This window comes from Oryctolagus cuniculus, chromosome 1 (assembly GCF_051225735.1).
Source record: "Oryctolagus cuniculus isolate XC-2025 breed Fujian yellow rabbit chromosome 1, ASM5122573v1, whole genome shotgun sequence".
In the NCBI taxonomy this organism is placed as follows: domain Eukaryota; kingdom Metazoa; phylum Chordata; class Mammalia; order Lagomorpha; family Leporidae; genus Oryctolagus; species Oryctolagus cuniculus.
This window is the reverse complement of record NC_142867.1, coordinates 23,770,390-23,790,856: the sequence shown is the minus strand read 5'-3', so window position 1 is coordinate 23,790,856 and position 20,467 is coordinate 23,770,390. Positions and strand designations below refer to the sequence as shown.

Genomic DNA, 20,467 nt, shown 5'->3' with positions numbered 1-20,467 from the left:
GAACATAACCCTTAAACCATTAGCTGAGTCTTTCTAAACATTTTTATTGTTATGCTTATTTTTGGATATGGATCCAATTAACAAGGATCCAGATACCAAATATACAGTTTAAGTCACAGAAATTGCTACCATTTATTAAAGATAAACCCATTGTAAGATAGTTTGCTTTAAATATTTCATCTCTAATTGTCAGAACCCTTAATGGCATCACTTCTCGGCCTTTTGGCTAAGATCAAGTGTAGAACCCTTAGTGGCATATGTCATCATACTCATTTTACAGATGAGGACATGTAAAATATGCAGAAAGTGCATGAGGATGAATATGGTAAAACTTGTTTTTGCCTTTAAAGCATATCTTCCTACTGTGTCATGACAATTATGGAACTTCACAGTGCTCCTAATTTTATATCAAGAGAAACATACAATATCATCTAGTCTTTTAATCTTCTAATCATTACACTGGACTATTTAATAGCAGTTTCACCCAATTATGTTTATGAAAACCAGGAATAGACTCAAGTTTAGAAAGTCTGGCAACAAGTGTTTGCTTTTTTTTAAAGAGAGAGGTAGAGTTTATCCTCCAATAGCCTTATTAGTTACTAATCTTAATGGAAGAACAAGTTGTGGTCACAATTTCACAGCATAGTTAAGAACAAGGGGCTTGCAGTGGATAAATCTAGATTCAAGCACTACCTCACATCTCACATACATTTTCCATATAAAAAACTCAACTCTGAGCCCAACTTTTCATCCATTAATGGAGATGGCTGCTGCCTTCAATGAAGCCCAAGGGAAAATGCAAATAAGGAAATTTAATTTGGTCTATAAGAGACAGCTAATATTATTAAAGCAATCTATGGTGAATCAATGTGGTATAATGTAAAAGCTGTGGTAGGCAAAATAAGGCCTGTCCAAAATGTACATTCCTAATGTCTTGAACTTGCAAATTAATTGCATTATATAAAAAAGGGGAATTAAGGTAGCAGATAGAACTAAGGTTCTAATGCGACAACTTTAAAATAGGTAGATGCTTCTAGATTATAAGTATGGACCCAATGTAATCTCAAGGATCCTTCAAAGTGAAACAGGATAAGTAGATAAAGCCAGAGAGTTAGCAAAGTGAGAAGGTCCCAGCCTGTTAGTGTGGGCTTTGAAGAAGGGGTAGGAGCACATGATCACAGGAAAACATGCAGCTTCTCAAAGCTGGAAAGCATAGAGAAATGGATTGCCTATTGGAGTCTTGAGAAGGAACCAAGCACTGACAACCCCTGGATGATAGTCCAGTGAGATCTATATCAGAATCTTGGCCTCTGAGAGACTACATTTGCATTGCTTAGGTTAACTAAGTTATAGTAATCTGTTACAGCAGCATTAGGAAACTAACAGAAAAGTAAAGAGCCAAAGAGCCTTGTTTTGGGCTCTGTAAATGCATAGTTCTATTACGGTGAACTTTCTTTAAACCACTCATTTTCCTAATCTATGGAACAGGAATGATAATACCAATTGCTCCACAGTGTTGGGGGCCTAAAAGCATTACCACACATATAGTAATGATTCAGATTACTGATTGGCTGATGAAAATTACTTGAAAATGTTAACAACAAACAATATCTTAGAAGGAGACAATAACATCAGAAATTTGGTTTTCCATTCATCAAATGCTGTAAAGCCTTAAACATCTACATTTCTAAACCAGTAGTTGCATGAACTGGGAAAGTGGTTAGTAGAGTGCAGAACTCACACCCAGGGAGGAAAATTGAGGTCACAATGATAGGGAGAACAAAGGCAAGGAAAAAGAAGACCCTCAGTTGCGATAATGAAAAAGACAGACATGCATGTAAAGAACTCACAACAATGGCAGACCAGGTTGCCATCCTCAAGCTAGCGTTTTATCACTTTTGCCGTTAAAGAACAGCTCCATTGCTTTCCATCATGGGTGTGGAGAGTGCATATAATGATTTGGCATTTCAAAGAAATAAAATTTAAAAGAGCCACTAAAGTTATCCATTCCTCTTTACTAAACTTAAAACATCAAAAATAGATGTCCCTGGCATGATAACACACTGAAGTCATTTTAAAAGAAAATTAGAATTTCTATTCCTCATTTTCCTTTCTCCCCAGTCAGGTTTCAAGCAGATGGGAATATCAATTTAGTTACTTGACATTTAGAAGCATAAATGACTTAAGAGCTTTATGATCCCCTCTCATTGAAGCATATTTGATAACATCTGCCCAACATCTTATACTCACATCACAGCCAAGTATGATTTAACAGGAAGAGAATGGCTGGAATCCAGCACCCTAGGGGTTCCTTCCCTTGTCCTGATACTAACATAAACAGCAGTCAGTACCAAGTGATAAATAAAGCTGTTTATTCTTCGAGCATCTTGTTTACCTTTACCCTGGCAAATATGCAATTATTAATATGAAGGCACTAGAGAGAGAATATGTAATAGTTTTTGTCAAGGAGAAAATGAGGCTGCTCATGGGAAAGCTTTTATTCAAAGCTCTAGGGGAAGGGAAATTGTATTAGAGGAACTTCAAAAACATTGGAAAATACAGTTAAGGTCTCATTTTTAAAGAATGAAAGTCTCTCTCTTATTAGCGATTTCCTAAAATTGTTGCTATCTGTACTGGAAATTCCATTCTCTTTATATAATAAATTCCAAAGTATATTTATTTTATCATCCCAATAATTATCAGTCTCAAGACAGTAATATCACATACAGATGTATATTCTAATCTTTCCATTTCGTGGTGTCCATTTGAAGAATAGAAGGTGAATGTCATTTCTAGAACATTTATGTGGACTTATTGGGTAACTTCCAACAGATGGGAACCAACATTCAGCAAAATCACTTGAACAAATATAAAGCAAGTATCTACAAACCCAGTATTCTCATCTAAATGACATAAAAATCTCTCTTTGTACATTGCATGTAGATATTGGCTAATGAATAACTTAAATTCCTTCACATAGTCCTCAGTGTCCTGAAAAACTACCCAGTCAGTCAGTACTCAGTTAATATCTGCAACAAGTGGGTTAATTAATTTGAGTACCTATTAATCACCATGGATTAGGGAAACAGTAGAACACAAAAAATGTAATGTATATGAGCAAAATTGACATTTTGAGATTTGATTATTGTTTATGGACTTGTCTATATTGTTGAGCTACAATGATTTTTTTTTCCTTCTTACAATTTGTTAAACTCTTTACTTAGTGGAGGGGGTAGTTAAGCTTATAATTATAAAATAAACTGGAAGAGTGTCATTGTAAAATTTAAAAGAAAAAATAAGAAAGGAAGAAAGAACAAGGGTGAGAGCCTGAGTAGCAGGGAGGATAGGATGGGAAGTATCACTATAGCCATAAGCCTATATATTTAAAATACATGAAATTATGTCCTCCAGATATAAATAAAAAAATAAATTTGCAGTGCTTTCCATTCTATAGTACTGGCTTGTAAGATTAAGGACTTTTCTAGTATATATGGTGCAACTGGAATTCATTTGCATAGTTCCTGTAAAATATACATAATGATAATAAAATATGGAATTATTTTATTTTGTACTGAAAGTTATATTGGTATATATTTATATGGTAGAGAGTGGTGTTATGATATTTTTTTTCTTTTTACTGAATGGAAGGCTTTTATTTTCATCTCACAGGCATCATTTGTTAAACACAAGGAGAATTTTCTTTAACTGGAGAGGGAAGGGAAGCCCTGGAAGTACCTCTAAGATCTTTTTTTTTATTTAATAAATTTCCAAAGTACAGTTTATAGATTACATTGGCTTCCCCCCCCCATAATTTCCCTCCCACTCGCACCCCTCCCATCTCTTGCTCCCTCTCCCATTCCATTCACATCAAGATTCATTTTCCATTATCTTTATATACATAAGATTGATTTAGTATATATTAAGTAAAGATTTCATCAGTTTGCACACACACAGAAACACAAAGTGTAAAATACTGTTTCAGTACTAGTTATAGCATTACTTCACATTGGACAACACATTAAGGACAGATCCCAGGTGAGAAGTAAGTACACAGTGATTCCTGTTGCTGACTTAACAATTTGACACTCTTGTTTATGGCATCAGTAATCACCCTAGGCTCTTGTCATGAGTTGCCAAGGCTATGGAAGCCTTTTGAGTTCGCCGACTTCGATCTTATTCCGACAGGGTCATAGTCAAAGTGGAAGTTCTCTCCTCCCTTCAGAGAAAGGTACCTCCTTCTTTGATGGCCCGTTCTTACTACTGGGATCTCACTCACAGAGATCTTTCATTTAGGTCTCCTTTTTTTCTTTTCTTTTCTTTTCTTTTCTTTTCTTTTCTTTTCTTTTCTTTTCTTTTCTTTCTCTTCTCTTCTCTTCTCTTCTCTTCTCTTCTCTTCTCTTCTCTTCTCTTCTCTTCTCTTCTCTTCTTTTTTCCCCAGAGGGTCTTGGCTTTCCATGCCTAAAATACATTCATGGGCTCTTCAGCAAGATCTGAATGCCTTATAGGCTGATTCTGAGGCCAGAGTGCTATTTAGGACATCTGCCATTCTATGAGTCTGCTGAGTACCCTGCTTCCCATGTTGGATCGTTCTCGCACTTTTTGATTCTATCAGTTAGTATTAGCAGACACTAATCTTGTTTGTGTGATCCCTTTGACTCTTAGACCTATCAGTGTGCTCAATTGTGAACTGAAATTGATCACTTGGACTAATGAGATGGCATTGGTACATGCCACCTTGATGGGATTGTATTGGAATCCCCAGGCACGTTTCTAACTCCAACATTTGGGGCAAGTCCAATTGAGCATGTCCCAAATTGTACATCTCCTCCTTCTCTTATTCCCACTCTTTTTTTTTTTTTTTTTTTTTGAATATTTTTAAACTTTTATTTAATAAATATAAATTTCCAAAGTACATCTTTTGAATTATAGCGGCTTTCCCTCCCCATAACCTCTTATATTTAACAGGGATCACTTTTCAGTTAAAATTTAAACACCTAAGAATAATTGTGTGTTAATTACAGAGTTCAACCAATAGTACTAGAACAAAAAAAATGCTAAAATGGATAAAGTATTACATTGCACATCAACAGTCAGGACAAGGTTGATCAAGTCACTGTTTCTCATAGTGTCCATTTCACTTCAACAGGTTTCCCCTTTGGTGCTCAGTTAGTTGTTGCCGATCAGGGAGAACATATTATATTTGTCCATTTGGGACTGGCTTATTCACTCAGCATAATGTTTTCCAGATTCCTCCATCTTGTTGTAAATGACCAGGTTTCATTGTTTTGACTGCTGTATAGTATTCTATAGAGTACATGTCCCATAATTTCTTTATCCACTCTACTGTTGATGGGCATTTAGGTTGGTTCCAGGTCTTAGTTATTGTGAATTGAGCTGCAATAAACATTATTGTGCAGACAGGTTTTTTGTTTGCCAATTTAATTTCCTTTGGGTAAATTCCAAGGAGTGGGATGGCTGGGTTGAATGGTAGGGTTATATTCAGGTTTCTGAGGAATCTCTAGGCTGATTTCCATAGTGGCTTGACCAGTTTGCATTCCCACCAACAGTGGGTTAGTGTCCCTTTTTCCCTACACCCTCTCCAGCATCTATTGTTGGTAGATTTCTGCATGTGAGCCATTCTAACCCGGGTGAGGCGAAACCTCATTGTGGTTTTGATTTGCATTTCCCTGATTGCTAGTGACCTTGAACATTTTTTCATGTGTCTGTTGGCCATTTGCACTTCCTCTTTTGAAAAATGTCTATTGAGGTCCTTGGCCCATCTCTTAAGTGGGTTGTTTTTTTTGATGTTGTGGAGTTTCTTGATTTCTTTGTAGATTCTGGTTATCAACCCTTTATCTGTGACGTAGTTTGCAAATATTTTTTCCCATTCTGTCAGTTGCCTCTTCACTTTTCTGACTGTATCTTTTGCAGTACAGAAACTTCTCAATTTGATGCCATCCCAAATGTTAATTTTGGTTTTGACTGCCTGTGCTTCTGGGGTCTTTTCCAAGAAGTCTTTGCCAGTACCTATATAATTGCAGGGTTTCTCCAATGCTCTCTAATAATTTGATGGTGTCGGGTCATAGATTTAAGTCTTTAATCCATGTTGAGTGAATTTTTGTGTGAGGTGAAAGGTAGGGGTCTTGCTTCATGATTCTACACATGGAAATCCAGTTTTCCAGCACCATTTATTGAATAGTTTGTCCTTACTCCAGGGATTGGTTTAGGACCCTTGATCAAATATAAGTTGGCTATAGATTTTTGGATTGATTTATGGTGTTTCTATTCTGTTCCATTGGTCTATCCATCTGTTTCTGTACCAGTACTATGCTGTTTTGATAACAACTTCCCTGTAGTATGTCCTGAAATCTGGTATTGTGATGCCTCCGGCTTTGTTTTTGTTGTACAAGATCACTTTAGCTATTCAAGGTCTCCTGCATCTCCATATGAATTTCAGCATAATTTTTTCCAGATCTGAGAAGAAGGTCTTTGGTATCTTGATTGGTATTGTTTTGAATATATAAATTGCTTTTGGGAGAATGGATATTTTGATGATATTGATTCTTCCAATCCATGAGCATGGAAGATTTTTCCATTTTTTGGTATCCTCTTCTATTTATTTCTTTAAGGTTCTGTAATTTTCATCGTAGAGATCTTTAACATCCTTGGTTAAGTTTATTCCAAGGTATTTGATTGGTTTTGTAGCTATTGTGAATGGGTTTGATCTTAGCAGTTCTTTTTCAGCCATGGCATTGCCTGTGTATACAAAGGCTGTTGATTTTTGTGCATTGATTTTATATCCTGCTACTTTGCCAAACTCTTCTATAAGTTCCAATAGTCTCTTTGTAGAGTTCTTTGGATCCCCTAAATAAAGAATCATATCATCTGCAAAGAGGGGTAGTTTGAGTTCTTCCTTCCCAATTTATATCCCTTTAATTTCTTTTTCTTGCCTAATAGCTCTGGCTAAAACTTCCAGAACTATATTGAATAGCAGTGGTGAGAGTGGGCATCCCTGTCTGGTGGAAATGCTTCCAACTTTTCCCCATTCCATAGGATGTTGGCTGGGGGTTTTTCATAGATTGCTTTGATTGTATTGAGGAATGTTCCTTCCAAACCCAGTTTGCTTAGAGTTTTCATCATGAAAGGGTGTTATATTTTATCAAATGCTTTCTCTGCATCTATTGAGATAATCAAATGGTTTTTCTTCTGCAGTCTGTTAATGTGGTGTATCACATTGATTGTTTGCGAACATTGAACCATCCCTGCATACCAGGGATAAATCCCACTTGGTCTGGGTTGATTGCTTTAATATTATGAAGAATCATTCAATCAAGCTAAGTGACATACTCATCACCTCAACTATTTAACTTTTGAATGATGAGAACTTTTGGAAATCACTTAGTGAAATTTAAATGTATATTATTCAATTATTAACTATATTCACCATGCTATAAAATTCATCTCAAGAAAAAAAAAAAAAGAAAAGAAACTTCTGCCTCCTATCTAAGTGAGACTTTGTGTCACTTGATTTTTACCACCCCACTCTTAATCCCTCTAGCCAGCTTCTGATACACAGCTTTCTACTATCTGCCTCTATGAGTCCAGATGTTTTTTTATATCACTTGTACATTGTGAATGGTGAATAATTAGTACAATCACTATAAAACCCAATATGGAGGTTCCTCAGGAAGTAGAAATATAACTACTATACCATGCAGTAAACTTACTTTTTGAGTGTTTACCCAAAACATTTAAAATCAGTATGTCGAAGAGACTTCTACAATCCCAGTTTCATTGAAGCAGCAATCACAGTAGAGAAGATGAATGGATAAAGAAAATATGATACACACACACACACACACACACACAATGGATTTATTTCAGCTGTTAAAAGAAAAGAAATTCTGTCTTTTGTGACAACATTATTGGAATTGGAGAACAGTGTGCTAAGTGAAATAAATCAAATACAGAAAGACATACATGGACTTTTGAAGCTGGAAGGGACCTTAAAGGTCAAGTAATCCAATAGCCTATGTTTCCAATTTACAGGATGATTTTAGCATTTCAAAATGCTACAACAAATTATCTCGTCAAAACTTTGTGAAACACTTCAAGAAACATCATAATTAATTTTATGCACTGGACTGGAATTAAATTCCAATAATTTAGTTCACAAAACAGTTCTGTGATGGGCCAGTGCTGAAGTGAATGCAAAGCTGCTGACTCCAACTCTGGCATCCATATGGGTACTGGTTCGAGTCCAGCTGCTCCACTTTGATGCAGCTCCCTGCTTATGCACCTGCGAAGTCAGCAGAGGATGGCCAGAGTGCTTCGGACCCTGAAGCCATGTGGGAGACCCAGAAGAATCTCCCAGATCCTAGCTTTGGATTGGCCCAGCTCTAGCTGCTGGGGCCATTTGGAGAGTGAATCAGCAGATGGAAGACCTCTCTCTCTCTTTCTCTCTCTCTCCCTCTCTTTCCTCCTTTTTTCTCTTTCTTTGTGGCTCTGCCTTCCAAATAAATAAATAAATCTTCAAAAAAAAAAAAAAACTACAATCCTATGTTACATTTTATTTGTTGTAAAATGCGACTCTGGTGAGCAAGTATACACCATAACAATTTATCATATTAATTAAGACCCCCATTTTTCACATCAGAATACCGGAGTCTGGTTCTTGGCCCTTGTCTTGACTTCCTTAGATAAGGTACAGTATGGAAAGCAATGGCGATGACTCATTCAATTGGGCATCTGCCACCCATTTGGGAGACCTGGCTTGAATTTCCAGCTCCTGGCTTCAACCTGGACCCATGCTCAACAATTGCAAGCATCTGAGGAGTGAATCAGGAGTGAATTTCTGTCTCTCAGTCTGTCCAATAAATTTTAAAAAAATAAAAACCATACCTAGACCTTACCAATTCTATTTAATGTCTATGTATGAGAGATAAGTAACCATAAAGACATAATCAAAGACATATACATTTTCCCTAATGGTTAAAAATAATATCAGTTGGTGTGATTGTTAATTTTACATATCGACTTGAATGGACCAGGGATGCCCAAGTGCCTGTTTAGATGTTATTTCTGGATGCATCTGTGTCTAGAAAAGATTAACATTTGAATATATAGATTAAATAAAGAAGATCTGCTTTTACAAATTGATGTACATCCTCCAATCCATTGAGGACATGGATAGGAGTGAAAAAAAGAGGTGGGAGAAAGATGAATAGTTTCTTTTTGAGCTAGGACATCTGCCTCCTCTTGCCCTAGGGCACTAGTGCTCTTGGTTCTCAGACTTTTGTATTTGGACTATAACGGTACCACAGTAACAGTCCAAACTGTACAGTCACAGTGGTACAGAAAGAAAGCTTTCCTGGAATTTCAGCTTGCAGAGAGCACATCATGGTATCCTCCATAATCACATAAGTCATTTACACAGAATAAATCTGCATTAGTTCTATTTCATTGGAGAACGCTGAGTAATACATTAGGATATCACAGAAATCAAAATGCTTGAATCACAGAAAGTAAAGAAAATTCTTCATTCAGACTACAAGAAGACAGAATGATGTGTTTTGAAATTACTTTTGTCGTCCCCTGATATATTCAATTTGATGATACATTTAGCTTTAAAAGTACATATTTACTTGCAATTTTCACGTACTATGTCTTCAGAATACAAATTCTGTAAGCATAGGAGTTTACCACTTAGTAAATATTAATATCTAAATATAAAAATTAAATAACAAAGTAAAGGATAAATTGGAGATTTTATTGAGGTAGTCACACCTGCTGTGATACCCAAGTACAAGTAGTAAGGGAAAATCAGAGGGTTCCATGAGGGTGAAAATTGTCAGGACTGTGACAGGAGGGGTGAGCTTGTGATGTGTTTGTAAATTGCAATGATGTGAAGAGTTAGAACTCTAACATATCACACTTCTCTTGTTCCAATTTAAATCTATCTCCTCCTATCCTAGTTTAATACAATTTTTTTAAAAAAAATAATCCCTCAAAAAAAGCTGTGCAATGATCATTTGATGTTTTACTGTCTACCATCCATTTTCTCTTTTTGTAGTGATTATATAGTATTTGCGATGAGTTTGATTTGTATGCCACCGTTGGAAAATATCTGAAGTGTATTCATAGCAATGATAGTAGCAAAAGACACTGTCCAACAGCTTCTTCCACGCAGATACCCGGGGTCTTCAAGCTTCCTTTGTATTCATCCCATATCATTCTGGTAATTCAGGTTCTGTGTATGTTGGCCACAAGTAATTTCTGCTGCTTTCAGCCAATAAATTTAATGGATAAAGGGCTCAATATTTACCTAGTGAGGAGATTTAAGAATCTCCTTATGTGGAGTTATATCAGTTATTGATCATATTATATATATATAATTTATTGATATATATATCATTTATTGGTAACATCATATTCAGCATGTTATTTGCCTTTCCCAAAGTTCCAGTTTCCCTGTGAAAATGTAGAGAGTTTTTTTTTTGTTTGTTTGGTTGGTTTTTTTTTTTTTTTTTTTTTTTTTTTTTTTTTTTTTTTTTTTTTTTACAGGCAGAGTGGAGAGTGAGAGAGCGAGACAGAGAGAAAAGTCTTCCTTTTCTGGTGGTTCACCCTCCAATGGCCGCTGCGGCCAGTGCACTGCGCTGATCTGAAGCCAGGAGCCAGGTGCTTCTCCTGGTCTCCCATGCGGGTGCAGGGCCCAAGCACTTGGGCCATCCTCCACTGCACTCCCGGGCCACCGCAGAGAGCTGGACTGGAAGAGGAGCAACCGGTACAGAATCCGGCGCCCCGACCAGGACTAGAACCCGCAGGCGGAGGATTAGCCAATTGAGCCATGGCGCCGGCCATGTAGAGGGTTTTTTTTAAAGATTTATTTATTTGAAAGGCACAGTTACAAAGAAAGAGAAAGAGAAGGCACACACACACACACACACACAGAGAGAGAGAGAGAGAGAGAGAGAGAGAATCTTCTTCAATCTGCTGTTTCACTCCCTAAATGGCCACAACAGCAGAACTGGGCCAGGATCTTCACCCAAGTCTCCCATGTGGCTGGCAGGGGCCCAAACACTTATTCTGTTGCTTTCCAAGGTGCAATAGCAGGGAGCCAGATCCGAAGTGCAACAACTGAGATTTGAGTTGCACTCTTATTGGATGCAGGCATCACAGTTGGCAGTTTAACCTGCTATGCCACAGCACTGGCTCAAAAGATGTGCAGATTTTAAAAATATTTCCTAAACTGTGTTTTAGCTGATAGTCAGTGTTTTCTTTTAATCAGTTAGTGTTTCTCTGTTTCTTCTTGTACTTACCCTCAGGGACTGGTTCAATATGTGATACAATATACCATCAATAAGATCCTTAACTAGTAAGCACGGTCACTAGTAGAAGCAGGTTGTGAAATATTTGTGCACAAAACACAGTAAGAGGCACTCCATCCTTTGCACACTCTCCTTTGTTCCCTTTATACTCTTAAAGACTTATGAAGAAAGCAATTCCAGTAACCTTACCTCCCTACTTGAGCAGACCTTCCACTTAAATAGAAGTCTTGTTTGCACTCATCAAGGGAGCTCTGTATTCAGCTCTCTGTTGTTGTATAGGCTGTATTTGAGATTTGTTTTCTGTTGGTATAGCAGATAGCTGCTAATTAAAATACATGTCTACTGACCTCTGGTCATCTTTACGTTTATCATCATTACAATCATGATATCAGTGGAAAGGAGAAAAAAAGCACTTCCTGCTGCCGATGATTAGTATTTGGCACCATATGAGCCATGTTGGCATTCATTAAGGGTCATTGATTGTTTTCTGTGTATGGACAGAGGTACATGGGTGTATCTTACCATTGACCAACTTGCCTCAGTGTAGCTCCGTATTTAATGAACTGCATCCTTGCTGCTGTGTAGAAGGAATAAATATGATTGATTAATAGCTATGAGCCTGGAGATCCTGGGACAACAAGCAATAAAAAGACACGGTGTATTGTTTTGTTGGTGTTTTTTATTAATGTTGACTGAGAGGTATTAAGCCAGCCAAGCACACAGTGGCTATATTGATTTTTAAAGGGAGCACTTAACTGATGCATCAACATTAAATTTAAACATAATCCATTTGTGGGAAATAAAGTATGGTCTTTCTCTTCCAGACAGATGGTTTGGGTTTTTTGTTTTGGTTTGGTTTGGTTTCTTTTTTTCTTTTCTTTTCTTTCTTTCTTTTTTTTTTTTTTTTTACACAGGTTTATTTGAAGGTTGAAGAGCGTGGTCACATGAGTGTCCAGAAATACTCAATTCCAATGTTCAAATAGGGTTACAAAGTCAAATAGATGTTACAGGGTCAGTAGCTTGTCTATAACCTATAGGAATATACTGTGACTTCATGAGTAAAGCCACCACCTTCAGTCAGGCATCCCATATGGGCTCTGGTTCAAGTCCTGGCTGCTCCACTTCTGATTTAGCTCTTTGCTATGGCCTGCGAAAGTAGTAGATGTCCCAAGTTTTTGGGCCCCTGCACCCGCGTGGGAGACCTGGAAGAAACTCCTGGCTCCTGGCTCTGGATCGGCACAGCTCCGGCGCTTGCAGCCAATTGGGGAGTGAACCATCAGATGGAAGACCTCTCTCTCCCCCTCCCTCTGCCTCTCCTCTCTCTGTGTAACTCAAAATAAATAAATAAATTTTTTTTAAAAAATATTTGTGCGGCCTGTGCTGTGGCGCAGTGGGTTAATACCCTGGCCTGAAGCACCGACATCCCATATGGGCGCCTGTTCGAGACCCTGCTGCTCCACTTCTGATCCAGCTCTCTGCTATGGCCTAGGAAAGCAGTGGAGGATGGCCCAAGTCCTTGAGCCCCTGCACCCACGTGGGAGACCCAGAGGAGGATCATGGCTCCTGGCTTCAGATCAGTGCAGTACCGGCTGTTGTGGCCAATTGGGGAGTGAACCAGCGGCTGGAAGACTCCCCCCCGCCCCCGCCTTTCCTCTCTCTGTGTGTAACTCTGACTTTCAAATAAATAAGTCTTTAAAAAAAAAACCCTTCTCACTGTTTATGATATCTTTTTTTTTTTTATTTGAGACTTTTCCTTTAAGATTTATTTATTTATTTATTTGAAAGTTGGAGTTACACAGAGATAGAAGGAAAGACAGAGAGGGTCTTCCATCCACTGGATCACTCCCCAGCTGGCCAAAACGGCCGGACCTGGGCAGATCCGAAACCAGGAGCCAGGAGCTTCCTCTGGGTCTTCCTTCACAGGGGCAGGGGCCCAAGGGCTTGGGCCACCCTCCATTGCTTTCCCAGGCCACAGCAGAGAGCTGGATTGGAAGTGGAGCAGCTGGGACTCAAACTGGCAGTGCATGGGATGCCAGCATAGCAGGCGGTAGCTTTATCTGCTATACCACAGTGACAGCCCCTGTTTATGATATCTTGAAATGAATTTCTTTGAACTAACTTTAAATTTTGGAGAATTAAAGATAATTATGTGCTTACCGTTGAAGGTAGGCATTCAGTCTTAAGTAAGTTTTGTATTCCAAGCTCTTTTTACAGAATTGATACTATATAAAATTTTGTTTGTGCATTTATTATTGCATAGCTGATGTTTTCTTTGCATTATATTTTTTATTATCTCATTTAATCCTCAGGATAATCTTCAAGGAGGGCTATAATATCCAATTTGACCCACTTAAAGGATGAGATGAGTGAGGCTCAGAGAAGATAAGCAGAAGTAATCAAAGTGACACACATGGGACACAAGCACTAAATCACATATCTTTACCATGTTACATCACGTTTCTAACACATGGTTTTTCCTACTGAAGTAGCATTTAACTCTGTCAGTTTATGTTTCAGGATTAATCTCAGCTAGAGCCTACTGTTTCTCAAATACATGAAGTGTCTGTAGGTTGATGAATATTAGACATATTCCCTAGGAATATAAATACAACCTTCCAGAATAAAGGCGGTGGTAAATTTTCAGATGTGGACATGGGCATTGCACATGTTAACATTGCACATGCTAACATTTTTTAGCATGGTATAACAAGGATTTTTTTTTTGTAGTTAACTGATCATAGTGTTACCAGAGCAGCAAAGGGTCCTTGTCTTCGCACAAGAAAGAATTCAGGCATGAGACAGAGAGCAGTAGAAAGCAAAATAGCAAGGTTTATTAGGTAGGGACATCTGTAAGAACAGATGGGTACCTCTCCAGACAGGACCTGAGAGAAAGTATGTAGTGCACATTTAGGCTAGGGTTTTTAAGGGGATGGGTCTTGCCTTCCCGCCTTTCCCCCACCCCTTCTCCTCCAGAACAAAGGACTTGTTGGGTGTAAATGTGAAAAATTCCTTTCTTTTTCCCCCTGGAGTTATCAGACAGGGGAAGCCTGTCTGGCGTCGCCAGGCCTTAGAGGAAAAAGGTTTATCAGGCCAGGTAGAAGGGTCAGGACCCCCTGGAAGGTCATCAGGATCTGGGCAGGACTTTGAAGTGCAGATACTAGGCTGCACCTGGAAGGTTATCGGGTAGAAGGGGCAGGACTTTAAAGTGCAAGATGCTGGGCTTCTGCAGCTTCTACAGTAGGTGCTGGTCTTCAGGCCTTTCTCATACACACATAGGCTCAGTTTCTGACTTCCTACTTAACAATAGTAGGCACTGAGAGAAGAGTCCAGACCAGAGAGATTGCCAGCTCTCCATGATACTCATTCACCTATGCAAAGGTCTAGAGTTGTGAAGAGAATCCCAAAATTTAGAGACAGGTAAGATAGTTAATCATGTATCAATACCTTGATTTTTTTCCTTCAATTCTAGTAAATGGCGCTTTTTTTTCTATGGTTTTTGTCACTCTCCTAGACACCCATTGTTGACCCATTTCTGTTTATAGATAAAGTTAGATTCTCCTATAATAAAATCATACCCAGTCTTTTAATAAACCTTGCACAGGGCCAAACTTGCTCCAAATTCACTGTTGCAACACTAGGAAATCAGACTCATTACAGAATGAACATTTAAACAGCTTTTTAGCTACTAAGAGCCTCTGGAGACAGAGCCATCAACCCATACAATCTCCTCTCCTCTTCATCAGTGACTCATGGGGTCTCATTATCTTATTTGGTATTTCAAAACTGAAGTAATTGTGCTAACACCAAGAGCATCACTCATGGCCACCAAATAAAAAAAGACAGCAAAAAATGTGCCAGTGTCAGCATGCCATGAGGGTCTGAAAAGGAAACAGATGCACAGATGATTCATCATCGTCAATAGGACCTGTCAAGACAAAGTGAGAAGAGAAAAAAATTAGAAAATCCCTCAATGTGATAATGACAGTGCTGTCCAAGATTGAGGGGGAGAATCATGCTTCCATATTAATTAGATTCTGCTATTTTATTTAATTTTGTTAACTGCTCAGCTCACAGGTACAGTGGAAGTGAGATGTTAGATATTCATTTAGCACACAGAGAACACTTAGGATGTGCCATATCCTGAATTTGAACTTTGATATTTACTTTATTTACATTCAGAAAATAGTTGTCAGACTCTTTCTGTGCAATTTCTTCTCCTTCTTTTTCTCCGTTACTTTCTTATACATTTATTACATAATATTACTAGGAATTCTCAAAATTAAGCCTTCAAAAAGAAGGGGACATTACAGAAAAAACACAAAATACATGTATGTTTAAAAAAATCAGTTCTTAGGGTCTGCACTGTGGTGCAGTGGGTTAAAGCCCTGGCCTGAAGTGCCGCGCCAGCATTCCGTATGGCTGCTGGTTCTAGTCCCGGCTGCTCCACTTCCTATCCAGCTCTCTGCTATGGCCTGGGAAAGCAGTAGAAGATGGCCTAAGTCATTGGGCCCCTGCAACCATATGGGAGACCCGGAAGAAGCTCCTGGCTCCTGGCTTCAGCTCAGCACAGCTCTGGCCGTTGCGGCCATCTTGGGAGTGAACCAGTGGATGGAAGACCTCTCTCTCTCTCTCTCTGTCTCTACCTCTCTCGTAACTCTGTCTTTCAAATAAATAAAATAAATCTTTAAAAAATTCAGTTCTAAACATGTCACTCTATGATCTTATTGACTGAAATCTAGTAATTTCTGTAGAAGAAATAACTTCAACTTTGGGTCAATCTTATAGTTTTATATATATATATATCAGATCCTTATTAATATGCCTCTTATGATATGTACTATCAATGAGGGTGGAAGTAATTGCTCAAACAATTAGTATAGAAATAGTTATGGGGTTGCATTTATTAGAAATAATTCTGTTTATGAAATCAGAATATTTCAGGGCAGGCATTGTGGCATAATGGGTTTAGTCACACCTTGTGACATGCTGTATTGGAGTACCATTTTGAGTTGTGGCTACTCTTTTTCCAGTCTAGCTTCCAGCTACCTGGGAGGCAGTAGATGATGGCTCAAGTACTTGAGTCCCTGACACCCACATAAAAGACCTGGATGGAGTTCCTGACTCCTGATTCTATCCCTGGCTTTTGCAACTATTTGGGGAATAAATCAAGGGATGAAACTCTCTCCAGCCCCCATCCCCCATCTCTCTCTCACTTGCTCCACTCTGTGACTCTGCTAGATAAATAAATCAATCTTTCAAAATATTTTTAAAAAAATTCATAAAAGACATTTCTTCCCTAGTAAATGGTTCTTCTAGGCACCTGCTGGGAGAAATTAAAAATGACCTATGTTTTTCCTGCTCAAATATTAAAACCATCATTTGTTCTTACTGCCAATAGAAACTGGTTAAAAGAAAGAGTGAATTGGAATAAGGCTGATCCAACTCTGCTCCTAAAATCTGCAGAAAAACTGTCTGATACTTAAGTGAGGCTATAAATCAACTTATGGTAATATTAGATTTGGTAGAAAGTGTAGCTTCTCAGCTCATGCATCCTCAGTTATGATGGAATTTCAGTATGACAAAAGGAAGATTTTTCTTGTTATTTTTCTGGGAAGTTGTGAGATGGGCATGGAGACATAACGTGCAGAGTATGTAAAGCTATACTACATTGGTGATGGCTGTCGTCTTGTATGTGAATATCGCAGATCAGAGCAACACAGCTGACGTAAGGATATGTTCTGTCATGAATGTGTGCTCTTTGTGCTCACATTAGCTCTTAGAGAAGAAATACACACACACACACACACACACGTAGAAGTTTATTTAAAAGACTATAAATCTCCCATGACACACTGCATGACACTATCTTCCGGCGAAAGAGAAAGAAAGCAAATACAGAGAACCTCCCTACTACGAATGCACCATTTGTTGGGGCAAAATGTGGAATGTTACAATATCAAGGTTCTGATCCATACTACCTTTGTAATTCTAAAACATTCCAGCAATTAGGAGAGATGATTGTGGTCACCAACAAGATAATTGAGTGAGTGTCTACTTGTTCCTAAGTTGCTAATTCCACTCAGAGTGCATTCGATAAAAAATGCAATGTATTATTTGCATTATTTTTAAAAGGAAAAAAATGTCAATCCAAAAATATTAGAAAAATAAATCCACTTTAATATTAAAACACATTAACAGTTCTCAACATGCCTTCCAATATATTTCCTCACCATATCCACAAAGATATAACAAAGGGCAACAGATGAAAGCTGGACAAGAAATGAAAAATAAGACCACAAAACATGTGGAGGAAATCTCTAGTAACAATGAAATCAGTGAAGAGGGATTTAGAATCATATTTTAAACTATAAATAAAATATATTTTTCTGAGATCGAACAATCCAAATGACAATAAGAATCTCTAAAAAGAGTTAGACTCAATGTCTGCCTCCCTGCCCCATCCCTCTCCGGTCTTATGTCTGGGTCAGAGTCACTTGCCTAAAGCTTTCTCTCTCTTTCTCTCTATCTATCTAAACACATCCATATAGGCAAATGTTCATACAACCACACATATTTTATTTTGCCTTTCCATAGAAACTAATTCTTGAACGACCAGATCTATGATTTTCTGACACTGGCCCCCATGTGTTTCTCATATTTCCTCGAGGTGCCTTTCTTACAGTGTAAAGCTATTAAATGACTATGCATGTGTAAGCTTTGCTACAGTCACACATGGCCACAAAATCTTACTGGCTTCTGACAAAGATATTTCTCACACTACATGTCAGCTGCAAGTGGATGACAGCTCAGCTACAGCTCTTTTCAAATCAGCTGTGTTCCAAAGATTTTGTTTTCATGAGATCTTCCTGAGGAAACAGTTCCAACATGGAGAATGGTATTCTTTTGGCATAGAGAAAGAACAAAAGTTGAGCCGGAGCAGATTCACTACTGGCCCTCAGTTTTATAGTATGAAGATTGCACTTTTTTTTTTTCTCCTCTAAGCCCTTGAGATTTTGAGGTTCACTTGTCAATCTTTCAAAAGCGACAAAATAGGCCAGCGCCATGGCTCATTTGGTTAACCCTCCACCTGTGGCACCAGCATCCCATATGGACACCAGGTTCTAGTCCCGGTTGGTTGTCTTCCAGTCCAGCTCTCTGCTGTGGCCCAGGAGGGCAGTGGAGGATGGCCCAAGTGCTTGGACCCCTGCACCTGCATGGGAGACCAGGAGGAAGCACCTGGCTCCTGGCTTCAGATCGGCATAGCTCTGACTGTAGCAGCCATTTGAGGGGGTGAACCAACGGAAGGAAGACCTTTTTCTTTGTCTCTCTCACTCACTGTTTAACTCTATCTGTCAAATAAATTAAAAAGTGACTACATAAAAGTTTGTAAATAGATATTGGAGGCTGATGAAAAACAGCATCCAAAGCATGTGACATTGGTTCCATGGCTGGGTATTGAACCATGAGGGAACCGTTAATTAAGACTGGAAAAATAACTCCTATTGGCCTTCATTCCTTTTCTATCCAACCAAGAGTATTACGCAATGGAAAAATATTAGGTTATAATTAGATAATTAGATAAATTGGAAAGCAAATAACATAATTTATGACTTTGTAATAAGAGATAACAAAATGATTTTTCCAGCTCACTTTAATTGTTTTTTTTAATTAATTAATTTATTTGAAAGTCAGAGTTACACAGAGAGAGGAGAGGCAGAGAGAGACAGGTCTTCCATCCAGTGATTCACTCCCCAATTGGCTACAATGGCCAGAGCTGTGCAGATCCAAAGCCAAGAGCCAGGAGCTTCTTCCCAGTCTCCCACATGGGTACAGGAGCCTAAGGACTTGGGCCATCTTCTACTGCTCACCCAGGCCACAGCAGAGAGCTGGCTTGGAAGTGCAGCAGCCGGGTGTGGAACTGTCACAGATGTGGGATGCCGCTACTTCAGGCCAGGGCGTTAACCCACTGTGCCACATCACCAGCCCCCACTTTAATTGTTAAGTGCATTTGATATGATGAACAATGAACACTATGGAGAACTGGGAAGTTTGCATTTTAATAGTACCAATTAAAAAAGAATACAGAAATCCTTACAATTGGAAGGTAGAAAGATTCAAGAATTTCTTGTCACCAATGAATAAAAAATGAAATGGAAATAAAACTTAGAGTAATAATGGACAATTAAATTATAATATCAGGTGAAAGAGTAAATCAAGGTTATGTCCATAAAGTGTTTGGCTAAAGTTTCTAAATTGATTAAATTGTGCCCCCCAAAAATAATTTTCACTTGAGCCAAATGACTCATGGAAGGTAAAAAAAAATTTTTTTAAAGACTAAATATATAGTCTCACAAAAGAATGGTAAATTCATGGCAATCACAATTACTGTAAAGAACAAAAAAATAAGAATGTAGGATAAGTCATTATTGCTGTTATTTCATTATTTTATAATCTCCCCTTGATTATGGGCAAGACTGTGACCTGTATCTAAACAATACACCTTCACAAAGTAATACACAAGATTCTTTGCTGGTGTATCCTGTCTAGAGATTCTTTTTGTTGACTTCATCACTTAACCAGCCTTATTGAGCAGAAAGCACTGAGTACCTCAGTATTAGACACACAGAGATGGAATCTACCAAAGCCTTCAGTAAACAGTGAAGGCTCTTCATTTGCTGAGCCTCCAGATGAGAGAAATTCTAGCAGAAACAGTGATAGACTTTTGAGATTCTGAGTAGTGAATCCAGTTTAGCTGCACCTGGGCTCCAAGCCCAAGAAAATGTGAGATAACAAATGTGTATCACTTTAACCCACTGCATTTATACTCGTTTATTATTTAACACTATAAAAGTAACACAGTAACAGAACACATAATAAAAATAAAGTAGGAACAAGTTACTGAGCTTAGAAAAGAACTGTATGTACAAAAGTAGGACTCAGATAATTTTGTCTGTAAGGCCCAAAAATAGGTTCACAACCTGCCCCTAATATTATAGCGGTTATTTTTTTTTTTATTTGACAGGTAGAGTTATAGATAGGGAGAGAGAGAGAGAGAGACAGAGAGAAAGCTCTTCCTTCCATTGGTTCTCCCTGCAAATGGCCGCTACGGCCGGACCTATGCCGATCCGAAGCCAGGAGCC

The 20,467-nt window shown here is 38.3% G+C and overlaps 1 pseudogene; it reads left to right on the top strand.

Annotated features, from left to right (window-relative positions):
- The first annotated feature begins 206 nt into the window (after nucleotides 1-206).
- LOC127484916 (U2 spliceosomal RNA) lies at nucleotides 207-368 on the top strand (annotated as a pseudogene).
- Nucleotides 369-20,467: the final 20,099 nt, after the last annotated feature.